The 22,530-nt window shown below is 37.5% G+C and overlaps 1 long non-coding RNA gene across 1 annotated transcript in view; it reads left to right on the forward strand.

The window, feature by feature from the left end:
- The window catches only part of LOC105546259, a 13,502-nt gene extending 6,739 nt beyond the window's left edge, over positions 1–6,763 (forward strand). The window contains exon 2 of the long non-coding RNA XR_001007106.1: positions 5,842–6,763. This is a non-coding gene — a long non-coding RNA (uncharacterized LOC105546259). The remainder of the gene's footprint in view (positions 1–5,841) is intronic.
- The last annotated feature ends 15,767 nt before the right edge of the window (positions 6,764–22,530 follow it).

Here is a 22,530-nt window from a genome sequence, read left to right on the forward strand (position 1 = left end):
TTCCTCCCTTCCTCCCTTCTTTCTTTTCTTCTTTTCCTTCTTCCTTTAAAAAAAGTAAGGTAATAGCTGGGCATGGTGGCTCATCCCTGTAATCCCAGCACTTTGGAAGGCTGAGACAGGTGGATCACCTGAGATCAAGAGTTCAAGACCAGCCCAACTAACATGGTGAAACCCCATCTTTACTAAAAAATACAAAATTAGCCAGCCAATACAAAATTAGCACATGCCTGTAATCCTAGCTACTCAGGAGGCTGAGGCAGGAGAATCGCTTGAACCCAGGAGGCGGAGGTTGAAGTGAGCTGAGATTGCACCATTGCACTCCAGCCTGGGCAACAAGAGCAAAACTCTGTCTTGAAAAAAAATAAACTAAAATTTTTAAAAATAAATAAAAATGGTAGAATATTGAGGTTGCTAAGCCTTTAAGGTTTTTCAAAATGGTGACAGTTATTTTTGTTTCATGCTTCGGAAAGATGCCCCATTACCATGAAATCAGGTTTTCTATGGCAGTTTGCCTATATTCCCTCAGGTGTTTTTTTAATAAAAGCAATCCATCAAAGGGATAATTAAATGTGGTTTATTTGGAAATGAGCTCACAAATCAGAAACATATTTGCCTGGACCATATATCCTGATCTATTTTTTCCTCATGAAATTTGGTCATTTTACCCATGAGTACAATAACATAGCCGGGCACGGTGGCTCACGCCTGTAATCCCAGCACTTTGGGAGGCCGAGGCGGGCGGATCACGAGGTCAGGAGATCGAGACCATCCTGGCTAACAAGGTGAAACCCCGTCTCTACCGAAAATATGAAAAATTAGCCGGGCATGGCGGGCGCCTGTAGTCCCAGCTACTTGGGAGGCTGAGGCAGGAGAATGGTGTGAACCCGGGAGGCGGAGCTTGCAGTGAGCCAAGATTGTGCCATTGCACTCCAGCCTGGGTGACAGAGCAAGACTCCATCTCAGTAAATAAATAAATAAATATAATAACATTTAGTAACATAGCTTGGGTAATTGAATGCTAAAGTAAACAGTCTCATGAGATTTAAAATTTATAATTGACATTGTTTGACCGGAAGTAACCCTCTGGGGAAGTCACCATACAGGATTGTTGTCATTAAAATATAGTTAAGGAACAAATGAAGCTGGGCAACTTTTCCTGCAGATTTTGAAGTGAGAATGAACATCCCTTTCCAACCTCATAATTCTTTGTCTTTACTGAGATCTTCTCAAGTTCTTAAATTTCAACCTGTTCTTTATAGTGTCAAATGAAAGTGCCATTAGGGTAATCCCATAGTACCAGTTCTTGACTTTCTTTTTTTACAATGATACTGTGGTTTGGGTGTTCAGAACATCCAGGCACTTCCAAATCAGTATCAGTTTCAAGGGCTCAAAATCGTTCCAGGAAATGAATCAAGTGCCCTGTGTGACCTCCAGTAAGCGTGCTTATTTCAAGAGAGATTGGTGTTTTCTCGCAACTAACCCTGCAGATGACTTCGGTGACAACATAAGCCCTGTTCCAACACTCAGAGGAAAAGAAAGGTTTTTAAGAAATGGTGAGAGTTGAAGGAAGAAAAATGACTAACACAACACGTTGGCCCACTCATGGTGAAGATGAGACTTAAAGGAAGTTTGGCTCCTGCTGCTTCCTACTTCCTTTCAAAATAATTGCAACATCTAGGAAAATTAACATTCAGTCAATTCCTGGGCTCTGCCAATGTGCATTTTCCTCTTTACAGAACACCTAAAAAAATAATTTTAAGTCCAGAGTACATTTCTTGCTTAGATTAAAGACACCGACCAGGTCATTTCTAGTCTGCCCCAGGTACCATATGCAAAAGGATGGGAGTGGGAGGGAGAACGCTGACGAAGAGAACCTGGCACCCTTACTAGCTGTGTGCCTTTGAGGTTAACTTTTTCGGGCTAATATTTGTATTTGTAAAATGGGAGTAATGATTTTGTATTTACTTGCAAGGAGGGTTAGAAGGATTAAGCAAGATAACACACACAAGGCACGTAGCAGACTGCCTGACACTTAGCAAATGCTACATAGGAGATAGCTGCTATTCATAGCTCGACATGATAATTTCCTTGTGGAATTTTCTCCCACTGACTCCCCTTTTTTACTCAAACAACTTGCACTTATATTTAGGAGTTTCAGCTGGCTTTTGTCACCATGAGGCTCTTCTCATTTCTTACCCCTTCTGTCCCAAGGATCTATATACATGTCACCTGTCACAAGCTTAGAACTGAGGAGACATGAGTACTTTGGGCTGATTACACTGTTTTTTGCTCTCCTCCAAATACTAATATCTGAGCTGGACCAAATGAGTGGGCTTCAGACCAGGCTATCAAATCGAATACACAGTACAATTCAAAGTTTCTGCCTCTGGAATCCCTATAGCTCATTTATCTGTAGCTCTTTTTCTTTCTTTTTTTTTTTTTTTTTTGTAAAATCACTTTAGGCAGTATTATAGGCTGGCCATGATGCAGTACTCTAATAGCTTGGTTATGTTGGTAATTACAATCATATGAGACAAAGTCTCTCATGTAGCATATGACAACAGTAACCCAATAAGGGCAGGGCATTGGTAATTTGAGTTCCCATTTTAAAAAGAATCTGATTTAAAAAAAAAAAAATTCCCCTTGTCTGCCTAAAACTTTAGAAAGCTCATGAGCAATCTTGGGAGATTTGGGATAGTTACTCAATCAAACTTCAGGTTTTGATAGTTTCTAGTATTCAAGAAAAAAAGAAAAGTGACTCTCTAGCCATCTATGGTTTATGAAAGTGAATTGTGTTTCGTATTTCAATTTGTCATTCTGACAAAGCAAAATATATTGCTTTCATAAAGGGAATGGAAACATTTGTCTTCAAAGAATATAGGTAAGACATCAATGAAATCTTGTCTCCCTGTATGAAACATATACCGATTTCCTTTCAATTCTAGAAAGTAAATATCACATTCACATACTATACTCATTTGGTAGGACAAGCAAAGTTCCCCAGGAAGGACCAGGGGTGGTTGATTGATAGATATTTACTGATTTATACTTTTTAAAAAAATTCCTAAATGTTGTGAAGTTTTAAAAGTTCTCTAAAGTTTTTTTCTTTTTCTTTTCTTTTCTTTTTTTTTTGCGACGTACTGTCACTCTTTTTGCCCAGGCTGGAGTGCAATGGTGCGATCTCAGCTCACCTCATCCTCCTCCTCCTGGGTTCAAGCGATTCTCCTGCCTCAGCCTTTTGAGTAGCTGGGATTACAGGCATGCGCCACTACGCCTGGCTAATTTTGTATTTCTAATAGAGACAGGGTTTCTTCGTGTTGGTCAGGCTGGTCTTGAACTCCTGACCTCAGGTGATCCGCCAGTCTCAGCCTCCCAAAGTGCTGGGATTACAGGCGTGAGCCACCGTGCCCAGCCTTATTTTCTTTTTTTAAAAATGGCAAAGTAATCTTGTTTGGGAAGTTTATGAACATTGAGAATTTGTTTCCTCTGTTTTTGTGTGTGTCTGTGTGTGTGTGTGAGAGAGATCCTAGCCCTGACTTTCTCCCCTGTTCCTCATCTATCATCCTGTCCAGATCAATTCATGGATTCTGTCCCTGAATGGGACAGCTTCCCGTTGCTTTCTGTCTGTAGGCCTTCAGATAAAGTATCAAGAGACTGAATCTGTTAGTGGGTCTTTCAAAACTCTGCTTTTATTTTCAAAAGTCGATATGCGTTTGATTCTATAGAGGTGTTGGGATTTTCTCCTTGTTTTCATCTTGGCTCTCTGTTTCTGCTTTGACATAAAAGGGATATTCTTAAGTGGCTATAAAACTAATGCATATTATTAACACAAAACATTTTCAGGGACACAGGAAGTTTTGAAAATGACCTTTGGTACTGGTAATCTTAGCCAATTCCTCAGGAATCAATTTAATCATGGAAGGGATGTTTACAAGAAAATCTGCCGTGTACATACGTGTGTGCGTGTTTTATAGGTTGTTTTCTTTGGTTAGCATTAAAAACATGATGGAAAAGAGGCCAAGCATGGTGTGGGTGTTCCTGTTGTTTTATATATACATTGGATCCTTGTAAAATACTTTAGGAAAAGTGAGATTCCTAGACAGAGAAGATTGTAAATCTGCACATGGCTGAAAAACCAGATGAGATATATTGAAAAGCATTTACTTTGGGTGTTTTATGTAAGTGAACTGGTGCCACAGAATTGAGGGAAAAAAGCCCACAACACAAGAACCACCACCACAGCAACCAAATCTAACTTTAGATGAACAAAAAGGAAAGAATGTTTCAAGGGTAAGATAAATTTCCTGGAGTGTAACACTGGTGAGCTGATATGCTCTAGAATGGTATAACTGAGATCTGAAACAAATAGCAGAATTAAAAATTGAAGTCTAGGATAAAAGATGGAAGATGAGTTGGAAGGATAACATAATCTAGTCACTAAGGCACTCCATGTATAAGAATAAAAGAAACTCTTGAACAACTTCTTTGGCTACCGTATATACAGTATTACTGTGGAAAGGTGAAAAATATAAAAGTAGAATTATTTGTATGTCTGCAAAACACTAAACAGGTTTTCGACAATCTCCATGGAGTTTAAAAAAAAAAGTTTCACTCTTCATTTGACTGTTTAGGCATTAAATAGTTATAATCCAAGAATAGAGTCAATTATACTATAAGACTTGTTTTTAAAATGCAAATTACTTCCAATCCACTTGATATAGGAGGGAACAATTTGAACATGTGTCTGCTTGAGCATAGCATAAAATTTGAGCCAACTTTCTATTTGCCAATGTGAAATTTTGCCTCTGAGAGTAAATGCAATAAAATCTGCACCCAGCTCAATTGATCTGTGTAAGAATACACGCAGAAAATCAATCATCTCCCAGCCACCTCAGTTCACAGTGCGGTATAAGCTCACCCATCCTGGTGTTACAAGTTTCCATCAGATTTCAGACAACTTCACGATAACTCAAAAACAGCAAACATTTCTTCCAGTGCCCACTTCCATGAGTAAACTTCAGTTTTTTCAAGGCAAAATGTCGTATTTATTATAGTATCTATGCATTTCTTAACAATGACCATGTGCAAAACTATGCTACCCTTTTCATTAGGTTCTTATTTTTTATTATTTATTATCATATTTTTTTATTTTTAATTTTTTAAGAGGAAGAGTGTCACTGTGTTCCCAAAGCTGGAGTGCAGTGATAAGATCTTAGCTCACTGTAGCCTCAAACTCCTGGGCTCAAGGGATCCTCCCGCTTCATCCTCTTGAGCAGCTGGGACCACAGGCACCATCATGCCCAGCTAAATTTTTTATGTTTTGTAGAGAGGGAGTCTGCCTATGTTGCCCAGGCTGGTCTCAAACTCCTGGCCTCAAGTGATCCTCCCACCTCGGCCTCTCAAAGTGCTGGGATTACAGGCATGAGCCACCATGCTTAGCCAAGGTCCTTATCTTTTTTAAAAATGTACTTCTGGTAACATTGTGGAGTGTTATGCTCCCAATTCTGTTTTGTTGAAAGTCCTGTGATTTTTACTGAAGATGATGCATAGTATGGTAATTTTGAGGACCACTATGTCACGTTATAGTGGAACTAACAGCGTAACTCACTGCGAGCAGTGTGCTGGCAGAAAAGAACACATGGGTGACAAGCACACGAGACACCAAACACTTTAATGTGCCAGGACTCTGAGCCCTGCACGTGCTATTTTCTATGAAATAGGATCTCTTCTCCACCCTCACTATAGTAGCAAGAAAATCTCAACATGCTGCTTTGTCTTTTTTTTCAAATTTGTCCTCTGGTCATTGTATTCCTAATGCCCCCATGGTTTTTGTTTACCTAGGATGAACCTAACCAGTTGGCAGTGCCTCATACTCTGTGATGGAGTTTCCGAAACCCCAATGTACCATTTTCTCGTCTTTTCAAAGAGAGCCACACAGGAAGGAAAACAAGAAGTTCAACTTTTAAGCTGGGCTATTCATGGCCCTTGCTAAATCCTGGCAGAATTTCACAGTTTTTCATTACGATTCATCTCACTGATTTCCTAATGGAAGGAACTGGCCTTTTCATTAAGGCCATAGGAAAGTGAAGCTGAGTTACCCAAGTCATTAAGTGTTGTTATCTGATGAGTGAAAAATGGATTACTTTTCAATGTGCATTTGGGGAGCCGTGTGTGTGTGTGTGTGTGTGTGTGTGTGTTTCCACTAGATTCCATTTTGTGACAATTGGTTCAAGTGGAAGGAGAAGGTTAACCTTACATGTTCTGTTCTGCTGGGATGTTATATGGTTTTTGGCTCTTTGGGCAGGCAAAGAAACATTGGTGGGCTCAGGAATCAGAAACGCAGGGCTAACAGTCCTATTTCTCACTTTGAATAAAGCCTAACATTTTACCTGCTCGAGAACATTCTATTCATTTAAACAACTGGAGTGTTATTTCATTAGTTTCTTAGTTTTTCAGTTAAAGCAGACACGTGCACACATCACACACATATGCATGCACTGTTGTGTGTTTTTTTCTATCACCCCTCCCTCCACAGAGATATCAATTTGCCTAAGAGGAGAAAACAAATTCATTTAAACCCCATTCTAAATTCAGTATTAGAAATGTAATGATCTGTAACACTGACCTTTTTAAAATACTTTGTGGATAAACCATTGATTTTATTTGTTCTAAATTTACTTTAAAAGACCTGTTTTGTAAATCACTAAAACTCACGTATTTTATTTACCTATTTGGGATAATATTAAACATAATCTTTGAGGGTGCTATTTTTGTCTATTATAGTTTTATTCTATAACATAGATTGAACTGTTTTCATATCCAATTCATTTTCATTAAATTTTTAAATGGTAGTGGTTTACGCTTGGGATTAGATAATATATAACCCATTTGATATAACATTAAAGCATCTTTATTAGAAGTAAATAATTTATCACCCAGGTGCTTAGTTTACGGAGTACTAAATATTTACATATTTTATAACATGTAAATCAAATGCTAAATAAAAATATTTTAATTTGCCATCTTGTTATTTTAGCATTATATAAACACATTTGCAAAGATTTTAATGTTTTAAAGTGAATTAAACATACATACACCTAACCTCTTTCTACCAATCCTTAATATGTATATATCTGAAATAGTAGTGTGTGGGGTGTGTGTATGTGTGTGTTCATGTGTGTGACAGACAGTGTATTATGTTTTTTAAAATGCAGAGATTAGGATAAAGGAAATCATAAATGCAAAATAAATTCTCTAGAATAATTGTATGCAGTCATTTGTCTATACAATTTTGTTAAGTTTGGCTCATTCATTTTTTTTGTCTCATGCACAAATCAAAGCAAATAGTGAAAACATGAAGTATGTTCTTTCCTAAGTTGGATTGTGGTTTACAAGCTACTGAAACAACTGAACATTATAAATATAGCCAGTCAATTTGTTGGGGGCTAAAAAAAAAAGAAGGAAAAAAAGAAAATTGAAGTTCTATTTTATCTCCATGCAGCACAATACAAATCCACAACCAAATTCAGGATTTCTGAGCTTGTAAAATATGAACAGTAACTCTTTTCCTTCTAGCCTACCTAGATCTATATTTAAATCAATGTAATATTAGCAACCTGTGTAGATGACAATGAGATGAAGATGCGCAAAAATATACCCAACTGTTCCATTTTGAAGAGTCATAATTAATGAGAACACTTACATTTGGGCAATAGCATATGAAATTATAAGACTATATAAGTGTGACTATATTTTTTTGTTGTCAAATAGACTGTGTCTACATGAATCCAATGCAACCACCTATACTAAATATTCAAATGGCCACGTTAATCTTTTTTAAAAAGAAACAATGTATCAGTCTTTTTGCCTTTGTATAAATATAGCATCTTACATAGATTCATTCATTCCTTAAATATATATTTATTGATCACATGTTATGGGGCTGAGCCCTGTGCTAAACTTTGAGTATTCTGTGTGGAAGAAAAATAAGACAAAATTTATGTCCTTATTTATGTAGTTTCATTTTATTGTAATATGCAGAAAAGAAAGAAAACAATTGTACATTTAGAAGAGATAATAGAGGGCATCCAACCGTGTTATTTTGCACAGTAGAAAACTAAGATCCAAAGAAATAGTGTCTTGACAAGGGTCAAACATCTGGTTAGTTCTGTTCGCAGGAGAATTCCATTTTCTGATTTTTCTCTGGTGATGTTGCCCCTATGCTTGGCTGCTTCTACCTAATTGATGCCATTGAAGAATTTCCTTCTGAAGAAGTGAAAAATCTTCAGAATAAGTAACCCCCGCATACTCTGATAAAGAGAATTCAGAGCGCTCTGTGACTCCCTGTTTCTCCTCTTTTGCTTACTTTTGTCAGCTGTTAAATAACATAAGGACATTTTATTCCGTTTCCTTCTGCTTAGCTCTCCCTCTACCAGCTACTTCCAGCACTCATTAACTTATTCCTTCTAACTTACTCCTCACTTTTCCACCCCTCCCCTCTCACCTACTGTCTTCCAGGCAAATTTGTGCCATACATGGGTCAGATACACATTTCAGAAAAAGTCTGCTTCAGTTTTAGAGAGATGTTATTAGTATATGTAACTGAACATGTTACAGTAGACATCCTGTTAGATACACTGTTTCATTGGAAATGACATCAAGTCACCTAAATACCTTTCGGTCACATTTTGTGCAAGCCATTAGCTTTAGAAAACTAATCCCATCGTTTAAAAAAATCCTTATTAAAAAATTGAATACATTGTTTTCTTTTTGAAAATGCTGAACTGAATTGCTCCTTGGAAAAACAAATTTGAGTTAATTATTTTTCCTTTATCTTCTGCACCTTCTATGCATTTTGGAGGGCTTGGAACATAGTAAAATACAGAGTCCTTAAATTAAACAGAAGAAAAAAAGGAAGGAATGAAGGAAGGATGGGAGGGAGAAAGAAAAGGAGGGAGAGAGATGGGAAAGGAATAGAGAAAGGCAGCCAGGCAGACCAAAAGAGACTTATTGTAGGAATCAAAGCTGTAGCTCTTGTTACAACATGAGACATTCTGATTTGTGGTTTGATGGACTAGCTGTGTGAACTTTATCTTTACAAAAGGAAAAAAGTCTGTTTGCATAAGCAAAGGCATCACATTTCAATTATATTCCCTTTGGAGATTCAAAAGTTCTCAATTTCTCCCTCCTCCAAATACAAACATAAACTCAGTCAGGTTTCTCATCAGCAGAGGAGAAGTTGAAGAACACGTGACTCTGGTAGACAAAACAAGAAGATATACAGACTCAATGGAAATGTCTAGATTTTGAAAAATACCTGATGTGGGGGAAAATTAAAAGAGACGGGAATGGAAAATTCCTTTGCTGGCTTCCTGTTCTCCTTCCTGCTAAGGTGGGATTAGTTACCAGCTGTCAAAAGAAATATCACTTTTAATTCTTATTTTAGGGGGAAGAAAAGCATTAGAAAAAGCTATCTTGGAAGGCAGTGAGGCAATAAGAATATTCATTTTTGCAATTCATTCCTGAGGTTTGAAAGAGCACAAGTTGGGAAGAAAAGGATTATACCTTCTATGAAAAGTGAAGAACTGAGGACGTGATAAAGGCAGATTAATCTCCTTTAAGTACCTCCTAATAAAATAGTCAATGTGGTAATGAAACCAGTTATGAGTTTGGGGCTTGAAGTATCCAAGTAATTATTTGAAATCTCTCCTTGGATAGCAAAAGAATTAATAAGAGCAAACTAGCCTTTAAAATGAGGGCATGTTTTGAAATGAAATCAGTTACCTTTGACACAATTCCTATTCCCATGCAAAGCATTTTTTTTTTTTTTTTTTTTTTTGGAGAAGGATAACTTTTCAATTTGTAAGCACTTCTTGCAGAATAGAATTTACCTAATACTTGGGGATGCCCTTCAAATGCTGGGTCACATCTGGTGGATACATGATAGTTTATAAAGCTCTCTCAAGGTATGGTTTCAAGTAATCCCCAAAACGTAGCATAGATCGTATCAGTCAATGTGGCTGTGATTGGAGAGTACTAAAAAGCCAGTACACATGCTCTAAAAATCTGCTTCACTCAAAGCTCCTGCATGTTGGGAATTCCATGGTTGGAAATGCATTCCTTTGCATTCAGACAAGAGCTCCTTGACTAGGGTTAAAAAGCAAGATTCAAAATTGTAAATCTGACTGAATCTCAACTTTATCTTAAGACAGTAGAGAAAATGACTGGAAATAATTTGACAAAAGAAAATTGAGACTTGTGATTGTTTTTTACTCCCCTCTTTGCACTCTTATTCATAGTATCTACAATAAACCTATATAACTTAAACATCCAGGAAAGATTTTTTAAGGTATTCTTTCCATTTTCCCCACTCTGGGAGAGATAATGTAGCATGATTCAATGTATCAGATTCTTTCAAATGATACAGCCAATTTCATCCATTTTATTTAAATAATTGTTGAAGTACAGTACATCATCTTAGGAAAATGCTGAATGGGAATTTTCATTTCAATCTTAGGAAAATTGCTCCTTGAGGAAGAAAATTCAAGTTGGCTCTTTTCCCCCTTTTCCTTCTGCCTCTGATTCCATATGGTCTGGAGGGTTTGAAACACAATAAAACACACAGAGCTCTTCAAGTGATCGAGACACTTCAGAGGAACATTTTGAGAACTGGGATTCTGAAGCAAGAGGACAACTCGGGCACAACCTAGTAAGGCTGTGGTATCAGGGCAGCAAGAGGGTCTTGGGACTCAGGAGAGATGGACGATGGACAGTGATAGGGAAGCTCATTAAGACAGTAAACTGAAGAAAAAGGTGAAGAAACCTCTAAAAGACAAACAGGTTTATTTTCCTAATATGTTTGTTTGCTTAATTCAGAAAAGCATTCATCACTTAGTATTATTAGTACTGAATTCTAGCTTTCTGTTAGTCACTTGGTTGGACTCAAAGATGAATGAGGGAGTCAAGCACGATGACGCATGCCTATAGTCCCAGCTACTCTGGAGGCTGAAGCGGGAGGATTGCCTGAGTCCAGGAGTTCAAGACCAGCCTGGACAACACAGGAAAACCCCATCTGAAAACACACAAAAATTAAAAATTTTAAAAAAAAAAGATGAATAAGATTTAGTAAGTTCCTACCCATTAATATTTAGAGTTTAGTAAAGGAAATAAGACATGCAACTAAAAGCTAAAATATATAGAATGAAAAACATAGTGCCTTTAAAGAGTATTATTCTTTATTATTATTTTTGAAATTATTTATTGATATTTATAGTAGGCAAGGAAAGAGTTAGTAAAAGGAATATTGAAGGAAAGATAGGATTTTAAGTCATAGAAATGCAGTTGACTCGGACTTAACGGTGAGAGGAAAATCATTAATCAGAAAAGAGGAACCTTCCTTTGGAGAAGAGTGGATTTTATGGCTTAGCTAGATTTTTTTTCTTTTTTTTTTCTGTAAAGGGCCAGATGCAAAATATTTTAGGCTTTAAGGACCACAGTCTCTGTTGAGGTCTTGAAGGTCACTGAATTCTGTTGTGTAATATGAAGCCTTCATTGACAGTAAGTAAAAAAAAAAAAAAAAAAGGGATAGGCCTGTGTACCAACAAACATGATTTATAGACAAAGAAATGTGAATTTCATATAATTTTCATGTCACAAATATTCTTCTTCTTTTAATTTCCCCCCCACTATTTTTAATTGTGAAAACCATTCTTAGCTTGGAGTCCTTACAAAAACTGGGAGCAAGTCACAGTCTTCCAATGCCGGAGTTAGAGTGTTCTCTCTAATAAGTAACCCCTTTCTACAATGTAACTTCCTCTTAGGCCAATACTGAAATCTCAGAACAGCAATACATTACAGATTATTGAAAAAGACAATTATTTATCACTTAGACTTCTACATTCAAGTAACAAATTCTTGTAATTTGACAAATCTTGAACATGCCGCTTCAATTTGCCTCGGTTTCTCTTTCTGTTTGGGGGAGGATTAAAGTTCACAAAAGCTGAACTTCAGTGAAGTTAATTTTCAGTTAAGGTAGGCTGAGGAGGCATAGACATGTAACAGAAAAGCCAATCCAGATATCATTTTTATTTATTTGGCTTTAGAAAGTGTTTTTCTACTTACATGTAAGTATGGATGTGTCTGATATTCTGGGAATTTACTTCAAACAAAGAAATGAAGCCACGCAATGACGATCTGACTCAGTTGGAGTTGGGAATCCATCCAGTTTCCCCATCTTGCCTCCTGTCTTGCTTTTCTCCATGGTCTGTTTTTACGCTGTGTTTAGATGCCTCATCTTCTCAGATCAATCTAAACGCTCACCCACACAAAATCACCTTTCCTGAAATTGTCTTTGCAGAGCAGAGGGAGTCTTGTCAATTTTTGTGTTTTTTGTTTAAAAAGTCTTTTGGGATAGAACTCTAACAAAGTGTGCTGTGCTTTCAAACAAGGCAGTAATCGAGCAGCGTTAAGTGATAATATTGAATAACATCATGGATAAACCACAATGAGAGTTGCTGCAATTGTCATGGAAATGTAGGCATTTGTTTAGTCTTCAATTTTTTTTTTTTAAACAGAAAAGGTAACCTCTGTATTCACTGCTTACCTGAGATTTATTGATGAGTGAAAAGATACGTCACTTGGGGTGTTCAAACTCTTCTGCAGATATTGTGTAACAAGCTGCAAAACAGGTCTTCCTATGAGAATGTGAATACCTTAGTGACAGCTAAGAGTTTGGAACACGAATTATCTATCTGTGATAGGTGTCGTCGTTGTTGCTATTATCATCCCCATTTGACAGATGAGAAAATGGAGTAGCAGAAAGGTTAAGCAGCTTCTCAGTGTCACACAGCTAGTAAGTGGTAGTGCCAACATAGAAGTCCACTTCCTCAAGTGTGTATGCTTTTAAAAACGGAAACAAAACTCTAACAGCCCTCAAACAGCAAGAACCTAGAAAAGTCCTCTTAAATTTGCAGTGTTAACCAAGCCTGACGCAGTTCCCTAGATCCCCTGGCTGCCACTGCTTTGTGGAGTAAGGGAAAAACTAATTCCTCGTTAGCATAACACTTCTGTTGAGCACTCCTGGACACAACTCCCCCAGGTTCTGAAGAGCTTCGGGTGGTTATTTCTTTAGTTCCCTATGGCTGCTTTTCACATTTTCTGGCTCTTTCTCTTGATTGTAGCATTACAAACGTACCTCTTCCTTGATCACTCACTTTTCTACCTCCTGGAGATCACTGACCACGTGACCACCTCACCATTTTATTTAACCCATTAGGACTTACTGCCAGGCAAAACCCATACCACAGCGTGCATTGCATTCGCCATCTCAGTCTCTGATTCCTGGCATTGAGGAAAGGAAGACTTTCCAACCCCAGTTTCTGCCATCCATGTTGATTAGTCAGAGGGCTCATCAGCTGTGAACTCCAGTTCTGTGGAACTGTGCAGCACAGGACAAATAACCATTAAAGGTTTGGTAAATAAAAGAATGAATGGATGCTTAACTACCTGTCATTAGCCTGTCTCACTTTTCATCAGCGTGCAATCCCAATCCTCAGCTGCTAAGATGTAGACAAACAGTTCTGATGAAAAGGATTTATTTGTCCTGTTCCAACAGAGTCTGAAAACTAGCATGGGCATTTCCATAGGTCATCTCTCAACAATCCTGTTTGTAAATATCTGAGTCACTTACTGGCATCGTTGAGCGTATTTCTGGCCCAGCAAATCTTCTTCCTTTGTATCCCTGTTCAAGTAAAAACTTGGTCAGGATATACTTGGGTGACCTTCACACTGTACCTCCTCCAGCGGTACAGAGGTGGTGAGGTAATCGCTGCCACAGCTGACTGGCTATGGCTTGCTTGATAAGATGCCAGGGGCTACCTATGTAGATCCCAGGGAGGAACTGTAGGAACAAACCAGTGTCAATGGTTAACTCAGGTTCTTGGTGTCTGGAGCTTTTCTTTCCTTTATTATTAACTAAAGAGCATTCTTACTATTGCCCAGCTGAGAGCACCTAGCTCTTAGATTCTCTGTGGGGACAGTGAATAAAGGTAAGTGCTATTATTGCTATGGATACAGCGTCATTCAGTCTATGTTTTGCTCTTGCTGGCATCTGTGTTTGGAGAGCAGCAACGCTCTGTTTCCAGCAAATGTAAATATTAATGATCAATTAAATGCAATGAAGATAATTTTTTATCCAGCTGCTTTAAGTAGGAATCAAACAGTGTGTCCTTAAATTATTCTGAAGCTTTGGTCAAAAGTAGTCTCACATTGGTGTTTACGGAGTCTGTTAAACAGCCCTTGCCTGCTATAATATTTGTAAATGTCTAAAAGTGGCTTTATTATATTCATACCATATGGAGTATTCTGTCATGTCTTTCAGAACCAGATTATTGCATCTTTATGCACTTATGAACATACAACTGCAAATATTGAAAAATATGTATTTTATGCCCCCTCCCTTAAAACGCTCAGAGAAAATATACATTGACTTGTTTTTAGAGTTGTGTATAATCATTGAAAGGAAATAAAAGATCCATTTTTTCTGCATTTATTTTAACATAAATTGAAAGTGAAGAATTTTCTCCTTTTGTTTTCACCTTAATCCCTCTAAAGCTTTTTTTTTCTCTTATCAATTAAAATCTTAAAATTTTATTTTGAGTATTTATTCAGAAAAGTGTGAGCTTGTAAAACTTTGCTCTCTGGATGCCATGAATTCTCTAACATATATAATTGAACAGTTTCCCTTGTTGTTATATTTAGGTAGTAAATAATAACTTTTCTATAAGCCAGATGAATTGTGATCATGCGTATTATATGGACTGAAAGGTCTTTAGAAAAAGAGTACTAGAGTATTTCTGCTAAATATTACTCCTATGGCTAGTGAGAGCCAGATTCTTAAGAATAAAAAAAAATACAAGAATGCATCTTTGTTACTTCAGTATGGGAAATGTAGACCAGCCACTCTTTATGTCAGATTTTAACCAATAAAGGAACATGAAGTACCCAAACCACAGCTGTTTTGCAGAATACATTCAAGGAATTCCTGAAATTCAGCCAAAAAGAATTTAAAAGTGAACCAGGTCCAGAGTTCAATTCAAGTCAAAAGCAAGAGAGAAAGAGAAAGAGAGAGAGAGCGAGCTTGAGTAACTAAGAGATGTAATCCTGCTTAAGTTTATTTTTAGAACATGATAATTGTGATAAATCTAAGATTATTAGTCTCATACACAACAAGACCCTGATAACATTTGAAACTGGAAGAAAAGACTGCATTGGGAGGGGAATTCAATATTTGATTTTGATATGTTTTTCTCAACAAGAATTTCAACTTGGGACTGAACAAGAGTCTTCGAGGATATTGAAAAATACATGTTTCTTCTATTATATAGCTTAGTGGTGAGTGCAAGTTAAGACTTGGATATAAATTAATTGAAAATTAGAAATGGAAAAAATGTATAATTTGAGGCAAAATATGTAAAGGATATTGAAAGTCAATATTTGGCACCAAAACAATCCAGGTATTCTCTTTGTTAAATTAGTAAAGCCCACCACTTGTCCTTATGTAAGAACTTGAGTTCCAGCAGAAGAAGATCATTGGGAGCCATTTTCAAAGCTACCTCCCAACATTTTCCATGATAAATGGAACTGTCAAAGAAGTCTTCGCTAAGGGGGTGATATTTAGCCCAAGACCTGGAGGTGGCAAGGAAGTGAGCCATGTAGAATCCTTGGAGAAGAGTAGTTCAGGCAGATGGAACAGCCCTAAAGCTGAGGTGTGCTTGGCGAGTTAACAAAACAGCAGAGGCCAGTGTGGCTGAAGCAAAATTGCAGGAGTGAGAGGAGCAAGGAATCTGTGAGGTCGTTTAGATGTGCCATAATTTTTACCAATACAGATACGATTCTGCAAGCTACAAGTGTCAGAGAAGGTTTTCAAGGTTAGAAAAGACCATGGGAAGTGTAGATTTAGACAGGTGGAGAGATAGGAGTATTATGGATGACAGGCTGATGAAAGAAGTGAACAAAATATAGATGTGAGAATGAGCAGAATTAGCATAAGCATGAGAGCAAATGAAGACAGGCTCCTCCAGTGTACCCAATGGAGTAAAGAAAAAGGTTTCTGAACATCAAGGCTGTGCTGAGGCTAAGAACATACTCACCAACATGAAACTTGTAAGGGAAACACAAATCTCAACACAGAAGCCAGGCCCTCTGTAGCTCAAACCAGATGTAGTCAAGAGACAGGCAACTAAGAAATCTAAGTAATAGTAGATTTCATGTACAGTAAAAAGAATTAGAAGTCTTTCTCCAAATGCCTCTTTCCTTATTAGGTGGTTTTTGTTTTGTTTTGTTTTGTTTTTTCCCTTGAATTTTGGTGAGTCCATCCATCAGCTTTGGCATCTCCAAATGGTCCCCTTGCTGGAAACCATGGTAATAAGGACTCATCTTCTGAAATGTCTATGGGAAGTGAAAGTAAACTCAAATAGCTGATTCTTGGATAAATTTTTTAGGCCCAAAGGCCCAGCTTCAGAAAAACAAAATGGTTTATCTGAAATGCATTGCATGAGGTACTCTGAAATGCATTGCATGAAGAATGCTTTCCTGTACAAAGATAGTTACACTTTGCTTTCTTAGCTGGTTAGTCTCTGCAGACTAGGAGGAGAATTCTTTTTATCATCATGCTTTAGGCCCTGTGGACTCTAGGCTTTGCAGTTCTTTCACTCTGTTAAACACAAGGGGTAGATGACTTTATTTTTTGTATAGCTGCTTTTAAATGAAAAAGATAGGATCAAATTTTTTCCCTCACCTTGCTCCAGAAAGTTCTACTCTGAAATCAAGGATTTGGATGCAAAACACAACATTCTAATAGAGGCTTCTCACTATTAAATGCAACTTTTACCAGCTACCGTGGCTCTGCATTCTCCCCCTCCTAAAACTAGATCTGAAACTGCTGACAGGTGTATAAGAAAATTTTAAAAAGTCAATCATCTGGGGAAGAAACAGTCCCAAATTAGATTTATCCAACAACTCTGCACAAAAAAGGTGATTTTTACCTTATCATGTTCCAGAAAGATCACCTCCATTCCTAATTTTATTTTCCTTATACAAAAATAGCTTTAAAGACTCCCAATGGTTACATGACTTCAGATTGTATTTTGTAAGATTTGCTCTCCTTTTAAGTGAGAAACAAATATTCACTTATCTTTTTTATTTTTATTTTTTAAGAAAAATGTGTATTCTAGCAAACATGACCAAAAACACTTCTTATTTAGGTAAATTTTAATTTTTTTATTATATCCCATTTTAAATCAGAGCCATGTTCTCACGCAATCAATAAACATTTATTAAGTGCCACTGTGTACTGGACAGTCTGGGGACAAAGATAACAAAGACCTGGTCCCTGCCCCCAGCCTGGCAGAAAAAGGCATGTCTGTAAATAATTAAGAGCCATGCAGTGGTCCAGCACCATCATAACCTAAGGTACAATTAGCACACCAACCAATTGAACTTTTTTCCAGGAAGGCAAGAGGATAATAGCCAGGTTTGAGGCAGGTTAATATTGTCCTGGGCATGCTTGTGGAATTAAGAACTTTTAGACACTGAAATACCATTTTCACTATGAACTCTATTACAAGATTTTCCACTGTCAGCAACTCTGACAGTTCTCTTAAAACGGTCTTTTTCTTCTCCTGACGTTTGGTTATTAGTCAAGGATCTCTAGAGAAACAGAAGAAACAGGATACAGGAGAGCGAGAGGGAGAAAAACACAGAGAGATCTTAAGGAATTGGCTAAAGCAATTATGGTGGCTGGCGAGTATGAAATCTGTAGGGCGGGCTGGTAGAAATTCTAGTACGAGTTGACATTGCAGTAATGAGTTCAAATCTGCAGAGTATGCCTGAATAGGAAACTTGGACGGAATTTGTATGTTACACTTTTGAAGCAGAGCTCCTTTCCCAGGAAACCTTGGTTTTTGCTCTTACGGGTTGCAACCGATTAGATAAGACCCATCTACATGATGGAGGATAATAATCTGCTTTTCTGAAAGTCTACAGATGAGAAATGTTCCTCACATCTAATGTGTATCTTCCTAGCAACATCCAGATGGGTGTTTTATCAAACAGCTGGGTACCATAGCCTAGCTAAGTTGACACATAAAATGAAACATCACGGTAACAGAATCCAACTTCATCCTGATTGTCTTTTGCCATCCAGTTATTAGACATTCTATGTTTCAAGCTTCCATTTCTGTAAGAGAAATTAAGAATCATACTTTAGTAATCATATAAATATTAAATTTCATAAAATGGAGCTGCCTAAAAATGCCATCATTTGCATATGGAAGCATCCATTAATTTAGTACAGCATTTTTAGTTTATGATTTATTTTTATTTTTTTTTTTAGATGGAGTCTCACTCTATTGCCCAGGCTAGAGTGCAGTGGCACGATCTCAGCTCACTGCAACCTCCGCCTCCCAGGTTCAAGCAATTCTTTTGCCTCAGCTTCCCAAGTAGCTGGGATTACAGGCACCCACCACCACGCCCGGCTAATTTTTGTATTTTTAGTAGAAATGCATTTTCACCGTGTTGGTCAGGCTGGTCTTAAACTCCTAGCCTCAAGTAACCCACCCACTTCGGCTTCCCAAAGCGCTGGGATTACAGGTGTGAGCTACCACATCTGGCAATACAGCATTTTTAATGCTATGGCTTTTTTGTAATGCAACTGGGTTAGAGAGAAAATGATTTTTTTTAATTGAGGTAAAGAGTAAGTTATTTTTGAGACACTGTGACATTACTTCCTCTTCCATTAAAATCACTATCCATATCATATATTTTGGCTGTTATATAATTTCCTCCATGTTTCCATGCAGTTCACATGTATGAGTCCTGCCTCTGAATAACTGTGTTTACAGTAGTAGCAACATACCAAGATCTCTGAGAAACCATGAGAATAACATCGTATACCTTTTAGAAGCATTAATTTCACTCAATAACTTGGATGGGGAGTAAAAGAACTAAGTAATTTTACTGATAAACACTTTAAAAATTATTTTCATAATGCAGGTATGAATATACATCCAACAATAAATATGTATTTCTATTTAAGACTAAAATAAAAAATATCAAAAGACTGTGGAATATTTTGAGCTCAGGCACAGTCATTTGTCTTATATCCTCAAATACCCCCGGATTTCGGGTAGTAATAGGGGTAATGTACTCATTTCTCTTCTGCTTTGAAAGGTTTATTTTTTCTAATGGAAAATTTTGAGAAGTAGTATTAAAGGATGAATTTTGTGAGGGAAAATTCCTGGGTTTGGTTAGTACTTGATTAGTTAGTTGGCTCTGCCCCAGAAAAATATCTGCTCACCCACAAACTTGGCCAGTCTTTTCACAACTATGCACTCTCTTCATCTCATGTGAGGCTGAGCCGAACAATGGGTAATTCAGGACATTCTATCTCTACTTTGGGAAAATAATCTAAAGTAAGCTCACATAACAAGGTACCTGGCCTAATGGCTGGACCACAAAATTGTTTGCTAGATCTCTGATTCAAGGTTTTCCTATACTGAAGACAGCACATGGGGTCTGCTAAACTAGGACTTAGTAACTCTCACCAGTCAGCAAGCGCAAGGCACACTTAGCCATATCTGATGAATGAATTCGGTTCTTAGCTGACCTGTTAGTGTTCTTGCAGTCTGTTATTGAGTTCTATTTATTTATTTTATTGAGAGAGCAAAATCCTTCCCAGACTTGCAACCAAAATTTGGGAAAGTGCCAGAGTGTTAGAGATGATGAGTTATGCACCAGGACTGTCATATCAAGAACCCTCTTTATTTTTCAACTTGCCTTTCATTTGGATCAGAATTGAGCCAATTTGTGGGTGGTTCAACCTCACGCCCAAGGAGTACGTGGTGTGGCTAATTTGAACAAATTATCTAAGCCTTATGATTTACACACATTTAAATTTAGGCTTTATGGGAATAGGAGGTGGTTTCATTTCCTCATGACTAAAATTTTATTTAACTGTATTAGATAACAATATGGAGCTGAAGATAAGATTAGGCCATTTGCGCTTGGAGGTTAAAAGCTAAAGAAACATTCAGAGAGAGAAAACTAAACAAAGCAAATCACAGACCCAAACAAAACCAAACAGAAGCAAAATGCACTTTCCACACACAGGAATCAAGTACAATAGAAATCAGGACAATGTTTGTATGCATTATATTGCTGTAGGCAGAATATTGTTTGTGTGTTTCTGCACTATTGAGTTAGCTCATCCCTGTTTTTGCTCTTGTAAGCAGTGGGTACTGTTTTTCGAGTTGTGTATGGAATTTAGTTGTGCTCTGTTAGGGCAGCTTGTGCATCAGAAGCACAGGGGTACAGAGTTAGCAGAGTTAACAGGTGAGAGGGAGAAGTCCAAAATTGTGTCCTCGAGACGTTAGTTGTTCAGAGTCACTATGCTCTGTATGTGCATGTGTGTGTTTCTGTAAAATAAGTGTCTGTGTTAATTGTTCACAAAGTAATACCATGATAATTGCTATACCATTAATACAATATTGTGGACCTGGTTATTTTAGACATCGAAATAGTAGCATTCAGTGACCATGCTGCCACTCAGTAAACAGAAGGTTGTTGTCTTTTACACTTTGGCTTCATGAATTGAGCAAATGTTCTTTCCTTTCCTCTAGGTAGAGGTGCAGTGTGACTCATTCTATTGGCCAGTAGGGCATGTAAAGATTAGTCCATCAGCTCCCTGACATTGGGGAAATCAAAGCCTAGCAAAGGAAGCCACTCACAGAAAAAATAACTGTGCCTGGGAAATCAAGGGAAGTTTTATTGTGGAAGTAATACAGTACTTAGGTTTTAGCTAGAAGGAAGAAAAGTTGTCTGCCTAATTATAAAGAGCCTAACAGACTTGGGGAAATGTGAGAAGTTCAGTGTTCAGAGTGTAAGGTTTTTGGTGTGAAGATAAAAGCAGAGTGGCAGGGGGTGAAATGGAATACAAAAGTGAGTATGACCTAGGGAGTAACTTAAATGGGAGAATGTTTTTAGTGTCCATTTCTAGGCCCCCAAATCACTTGAAACTATAGTTCTAATACTGAACTCTTTCCCAGTTACCTGGGACTGATTCTAGAGAGGAGAATTTAATTGAACATGTGGAGAGCAGAGAAGAGATAAAAGAAGCTAGTTAGTGTTTTCCTACTTATCAAAGACCCTTGGTTCAGAGGTAAGGTAGGTATTTCCAAGAAATGGAACTACAACTAACACCAAAAACATGGTAATTGCTTGTCAAGGCTCTCCCCTCTTTTGAAGTTGCCCATTCCCTGTGCTTTATACATTGGTATTAACTTGCTGCCACTGTCTTTATGGAGTCGGTGGCCGGAACATCTTTTCACGCCTGGATGGAGTGCTTAAGATTGTAGTAGAAATTCACCTACAAAGACTCGGTTCTTCTCTATACTGGGGGATAAGTAAGATAGACTAAAAGAGGCATTTGTGGATCCGTAGAAAGAACACTGGGCCCAAAGTCAGGAGTTGCTGTCTTCCTATTATTATACATTTATTATTATCTGAAAGTAAGTAATGCTTCATTATCAGTTTCTTCATCTATAAAATAAAGATATTTCCCTCATTCATTTACACATTCCCTCAACAAACAGTTAATAGGTTCGAACAGTCAAGGTTTGATTAGAGAAGCAGAACTGCTTGGAGACTATGTATATCTATTATTGAGATGGAATCTTGCTCTGTTGTCCAGGCTAGGGTGCAGTGGCATGATCTCAGCTCACTGCAACCTCCACCTCCCAGGTTCAATCAATTCTCTTGCCTCAGCTTCTCGAGTAGCTGGGATTATATATATTATATATATTAAATATGTAAAGAGACATATAATATATATAGCAGGTGAAAAGGAGAAGTCCAAAATGGTGTGTATATATATCTATATGTTATATATATATATTAGATATATACTATATAGACATAGAGTTATGATCAACCTGTATTGTATGTATGTGTGTATATACATACATATACACATATGGATGTGTATAGCCATGTGCTGCACAATGACAGTTTGTTCAGTGATGGGGTGCATACATGATGGTGGTCTCATAAGATTTTAAAGCCATATTTTTACTGTACCTTTTCTATGTTTAGATAACACAAATACTTACCATTGTGCTACAACTGTGTACAGCATTCAGTACAGTCACATGCTGTCCAGGCTCGTAGCTTAGGAGTAACAGGCTATACCATACAGCCTAGGTGTGTAGTAGGTTATACCATCTAGGTTTGTGTATATACACTCTGTGATGTTCAAACAGCATCAAAATTGCCTGATGATGCATTTGACAGAATATATTCTCATTGTTAAGTGACACACAACTCTGTGTGTGTGTGTGTGTGTGTGTGTGTATAAAACATATCCTAAAAATTTGACTTTACGCAGTTGGTCACATAGTCTATGTGAAGACGTCATCCCTGTGTCTGGCACTGGAGTCTGAATTGTAGGGCAGGCAGCTGGAAGGACATAGGGGTGTG

The sequence above is a fragment of the Mandrillus leucophaeus genome, unplaced genomic scaffold, assembly GCF_000951045.1.
Source record: "Mandrillus leucophaeus isolate KB7577 unplaced genomic scaffold, Mleu.le_1.0 Scaffold1, whole genome shotgun sequence".
Lineage (NCBI taxonomy): Eukaryota > Metazoa > Chordata > Mammalia > Primates > Cercopithecidae > Mandrillus > Mandrillus leucophaeus.